A 6,000-nucleotide genomic window follows, 5' to 3' on the forward strand; every position below is an offset into this window, starting at 1 on the left:
AACTTATACGCATATTTTAATATATGTATAACACTTTAATAATAATAAGTGGTTTCTAAAAAGTCTTCTTTAACTTATTCATAATGATAAGTGAGATTTTATATATAAATTTAGTGTAAAATTATTATCCCAAATTTAATATCAATAACACAATCATTTTAAGCAACATATATTTTTCAACATTTTTTAACAAGTGCAACGTACATGCATGCACTTGTCTAGTGTTATATATATATATATATATATATATATATATATATATATATATATATATATATATATATATATATATATATATATATATATATATATATATATATATATATATATATATATATATATATATATATATATATATATATATATATATATATATATATAGTATCACATTGAACAAACAATGACTTAATTGGAAGAGTTATTTTTTTGAATGATTTATTGATTATATAAATTATTATGTGTATGATTCGTCGATTATATAGTGCTCAGTTGAATGAATATATCCTATTAGATACACCACTTAATAATTGCAATATCCAAATGATTGATGTTCCTAATAATTGATAAAAATAAATTTATATATATTTAATATTACATATTTTATTATTAATATAAACATCAATTTAATAAAATTAAAATGAGTATATTTGACAAAAAAAGATGGTAAATGAAAACTAGAAATCTATTTATTGTACTTGTGTTTGGTAGAAAATAGTTGTAAGTATGTATTTTTAATATGTTTTTTATTGCCGTTAATGATAATAGTAAAAAAGACTAAGCGTACTGAGATGAATAATATGATAATTTCACTAACTGTTTACATAAAGATTAAAAATTAATTGTGGCCGAATAAACCATTAGTTGTTTAAGGAACAATACATAGTGAATAATCAGTAATCAGAAATTATTACGAAATTAAACAAACATAAAGACAAAGACAAATAGTATTATGGAAACCTATAACATATCGAACTTTCATTATAAAAAAATTATTTAAATATTATGATATAAATAAATAAAAGGTAAAATAGGTTGAATAATTGTTAATCCTTTGTAACACCCCAATTTTCATATATAGATTATATAAGAAATAATCGTTCAGCATCTCCCAAGATCAATCCTAACACTTAGCTATTGACTAAACTACAACGGAAACAAAATAAAATAAAATAAAGTCTTCAACCGAAGAGCTTCGGGTGTTACGTCTTTGCGGAAATCCTTTGTCGTCTTGTTGATCAATCCTCCTCCCTAGCCTTCTTACTGCCACTTGTTGATCAATCCATATCCTTACCATAGATAGCCTTGGACGATTTTGAGCTACCCTTAGCTCTAGAATTCGTCCAACCCTTATCTCTTAAGGATTTACAGTCTAAAGTGTAACTATCAAACAATTGACAGTTTATACCCTCTTATTTAATTAATCTCTTTAAGTCACCAAATTAATTCTAATTAATTCTATGACTTATATTAATCAAATAACAATATTATTATTCTTTATATTATTCTCATAATATATTAATAATATTTATTCTCTCTTAATAAATCATCCTATCAAGTTGCTATGGTGAAGGCAACCCAAAAGGACCATGCACAATCGGGTCAAATACTTGCCTAATATAGTTGCAGCCTTAGATACTATTCCAACAGATATCACGATGGAATTTATCACGAAGCTTCCCAGGACCGCGTGTGGGGTAGATTCGATTTGGGTCATCGTGGATCGATTGACCAAGAGTGCTCATTTTATTCCGATTCAGGAGAGCATATCGTCCAAGAAATTGGCCGACATCTATATTAGGGAGATTGTGGCGAGGCACGGGGTGCCGGTATCGGTTATCTCAGACAGGGATGTGCGTTTTACTTCCAGGTTTTGGAAGAGGTTTCATGACGAGTTGGGCACTCGTTTGCATTTTAGCACCGCCTTTCACCCGCAGACAGATGGTCAGAGCGAGCGGACCATCCAGACTCTGGAGGATATGTTGCGGGCGTGCGTGCTAGACTTCGTTGGTAGCTAGGATACTTATCTTCCCTTGGCTGAGTTCTCGTACAACAACAGCTACCACGCGAGTATCAACCGCCCTCCATTCGAGATGTTGTACGGACGGAGGTGCAGGACCCCGATATGCTGGGGAGAGGTTGGTCAGAGGGTCATGGGGAGCACCGAAGTGGTGCTCAAGACTACCGAGAGGATTCAGCAGGGTCGGAGCAGGCTTCAGTCCGCGCAGATTCGGCAGAAAAGTTACGCTGACAAGTGTCGATCCGACCTGAAGTTCCAGGTTGGGGATATGGTTCTCCTGAAGGTGTTGCCTTGGAAGGGCGTCATTCGATTCAGGAAGCGGGGCAAGTTGGGCCCAAGGTATATTGGGTCGTTCAGGGTTGTAGCCCGGGTGGGCAAGGTGGCGTATAGGCTGGATTTGCTAGCCGAACTCAGTCAGATGCACAGCACTTTCCATGTTTCTCAGCTGCGAAAGTGCCTGGTAGATGACTCTCCATTTCCCCTAGCACTCCCAAAGATCTGTAGAACGAAACCCTAGCCCCCTTTGTGTCCTTGTGGGTGATTTTTTTAGCTTTGTGAAGGTGGTTTGGAGCTTGGGAGAAGAAGGAGAAGGTTGAAGAGTGCAAGAAGGGAAGAAGATCTGGAATCTACTCTGTGAAGGGCTTCTATTCAGGTAGAAAAGTTCCTACCTTGATCTTTAGTTCATTAAATCCCCTTTTTTTGTCCCTAAAAAATGGGTTTAAGCCCTAAGAACCTAAATCTCTATGTGTTTATGGTTAATGTTCTGCAAGGACTTCAGATTTGGACCTCTTGGACATCCTAGTAGCATAAAGTCTCTATGGTTGAGGTGATTGAGGTCCCTATTGAGTGTAGGACGTCTTAAAGAGCTTGGAATTGCATGTTTGAGCTCATAGGGCCATGCATGCACGTAAAGTTTGCAACTTTACGTGGTAAACATGCCTAAGGACCATAGATCTGTGGTTTTAAAGTGTTGCATGTCTCAGATCTGGCCTACTCGGGAAATGAGTTGAGGGACTCGGCGAGTCCCAAAGGGGAACTCGGCGAGTTCTATGAAGATGGTCCTAGACTCGGCGAGTTGGATGAACAACTCGGCGAGTCCTATGAAGATTTCCTGGGGCTCGCCGAGTTGTTCTTCAAACTCAGCGAGTCATATGAACTTTCACAGAGCAAGAGGGGTTTAAGAGTTGAAGGTTCAACCCTTCGTACCTGCACGCAGAATTAACCGTGTAACGTAGTCCCAAAACCCCAAACCCTCGTATGGGGTGTTCTGGTGTGGGTTGGAAGCGAGTAGGGGATCCCCTCGAGGAACTCGGCGAGTTGCTCGCGGACTCGGCGAGTCGGGACTCGAGTCGGCCCCATAGTCCCGAGTGGTGGGTCAAGGGTGACTCAATGAGCGGGGAGAGGGACTTGGCGAGTAGGACCGGATTAGTAAGGGAAGGACTCGGCGAGTTGCTCACAGACTCGGCGAGTCCAGTCAACTGGAAGTTGACTTTGACTTGGATTTCAACTTGGTCAAGGGTAAAAGGGTCATTTTACCCTAAGTACATCTAGCAGTGTTTGACTGATCGTTTTGTGGGAATTATAGCCGGAGGACGTCCGGAGCAGCAGCAGCAGCAGTAGACAATCAGTTCCCGATCAGATCAGCAGCTACTTTGAGGTGAGTTACCTTCCAGTAGTGGTGGGTCTACGGCCACAATGCCGGCCCACCAGTAGGAGTTGTACGTTAGATGAATGTCTTTGTGATATCATCTAGGTTTGCTACTACACTATATGTTATATGCTAGCATGATGTGTTATATGTGATAGAAGTAGAGTTCGGTTGTTAGGACCGAAGGGTAGTTCAGACACCCCAGATATGTCTGACAATTTGTTATGTTATGATATATGTGTAAGTAGCAGTAGGGGTGAAATAGTCCCCGAGGATCGGTTGTCAGGACCGACGGGTAGTCAGCACCCCAGAATGGCTTGACACGGGTAGTCAGCACCCCAGAATAGCTTGACACGGGTAGACGGCACCCCAGAATGGCCGCACGGGTAGTCGGCACCCCAGAATGGCCGTACCAGGTAGTCAGGCACCCCAGAATAACCTGGCAGTATGTATGTTATGTGTTTGTATGGTATGTGGTACGAAGGGGGAACTCACTAAGTTTTGTGCTTACGTTTTTCAGTTGTTGTTTCAGGTACCTCTTCAGCTAGGGGAAAGGAGCTGGCACGGTAGCGGCATATCACACACACTCTTGTTTTCCACACTATGGATTTCTGGGATGTACTCTGAATTATTACTATGATATTACCGGTTTTCAGACATGGATTATTGTTATGAATGTTTTGTAATGATGTTTCTACGTATTAATCTAAATTAAAAATGAAATTTTTAACCGGGATTTTTGGGATGTTACAAGTTGGTATCAGAGCCCTGGTTTGAGGGATTCAGACACACCTTCGGGGGTGTCTGAACTCAAATCGAGGGATTAAAAGATTTTCCAAAAAGAAAATGTTTTCTAAAAATTGAGAAAAGAGCTTTGAGAAAGAACGAAGTGTGTGATGTGCGCGACCGACCGAGCTCAAGTAAGTATTCCCCAAAGTACCCATACAAGTTTATGTTATGTTTATCAGCTTTTGTGGAACAGCATCCTAGAATAGGACTAAGGATCTAGGAGTGATGCCTTATGTGCCTGCTTTATATGTTTCAGATGTATGAGAATTGCATGCTAGTATTGAGTAGACAGCAAGTAGAATAGCCTGATTAGGTTATGCCTGATAGTATGAACTTAGCATTGTATGCTAGTACAGTTCCTGTAAGCAGATAGAGCTGATTGAGATTGTTACCCTTGTCTGAATGTTGCTTGCTTCGTGCTTTGTGGGACTCTGAATAATGGGAGTTAGCCATTAGGTGAATACGTCACGTCACATGTGATCAGGGTTGAATAATCGTAGAGTGTTGGATTTGATCCTATTGCGCAACTCTTGTTTGAGTCCAACCATTGTAGGGACGAGTTTGTTACTCGAAGGATTATCTGAGCCTCATCACATGTGATGGTATTCAGGTAATGGCTAATTGGCATTACAAGAAGGCCTTCAGCAGCTGAGGACTGGTTGGGTAGAGTCAGAGGATTCCTAGGGTAAGCTTAGGATATGAGTAGCAGTGGTATAAGGGATCTGGTGGAGTCAAGGCAGTCCTTGAAGAAGGTACGGATAGATGTGGAAGGTAGTATTGGCCCGTACTACTAAAAGCAGAGGATCAGTACCCGAACTAAGGAAGGCTGAGATAAGACCGGGGAACTTGTAGTAGTTGTGATCCCTCAAGAAGTAGCAGTATCACTAACAATTGTTATTTATGTATTTCAGAATGGTGGTACTTCGATCGAGGCCGATAGATGGCGGTTCAGGAGAGGGGTCAGGTTCTGGATCAGGTTCCGCCATCTATCGATGAGGGACTACACGAGTTCATCACGTCAGAGATCACCAGGGGTATCCTTGAGTCGACCCCCATCATCTTCGGGTCGATCAAGGAAGGGATAGTTGAGCTGATGGAGGATCGCCTCAGGGCGTTCAGGAGCGACATGGCATTTGGCCAGTCGGGATCTCGCACGCTGTTCTTTAAGGACTTCAGGGGCAGTGGTGTGCCGGATTTCCACGGGGTGAAAGACCCCATTGTTGCCAGGCGATGGATTGCAGACATCGAGTCTGCACAGTCGACTAGCTTCTGCCCCGAGGGGTCGAAGGTGAGGTATGCAGCAGGGTGTTTACGAGACCAAGCTCGAGATTGGTGGGAGTCAGTGGGTGACTCGTTGGGAGCCTCAGAGTTCGAGGCTATGACCTGGTCAGACTTTATGACCAGATTCAGGGTGGAGTTTGCGCCGGCTGTCGAGCTTCAGCAGCTGGCCAGGGAGTTTTTGGATATGAGACAGACGACGGAGACTGTGGCGGAGATCACCGCCAAGTTCCAGGAGAAGGCACTGTTGGTGCCCCAGTACGCGGGT

This window comes from Lactuca sativa, chromosome 3, assembly GCF_002870075.4.
Source record: "Lactuca sativa cultivar Salinas chromosome 3, Lsat_Salinas_v11, whole genome shotgun sequence".
NCBI classification, from domain to species: Eukaryota; Viridiplantae; Streptophyta; class Magnoliopsida; order Asterales; family Asteraceae; genus Lactuca; species Lactuca sativa.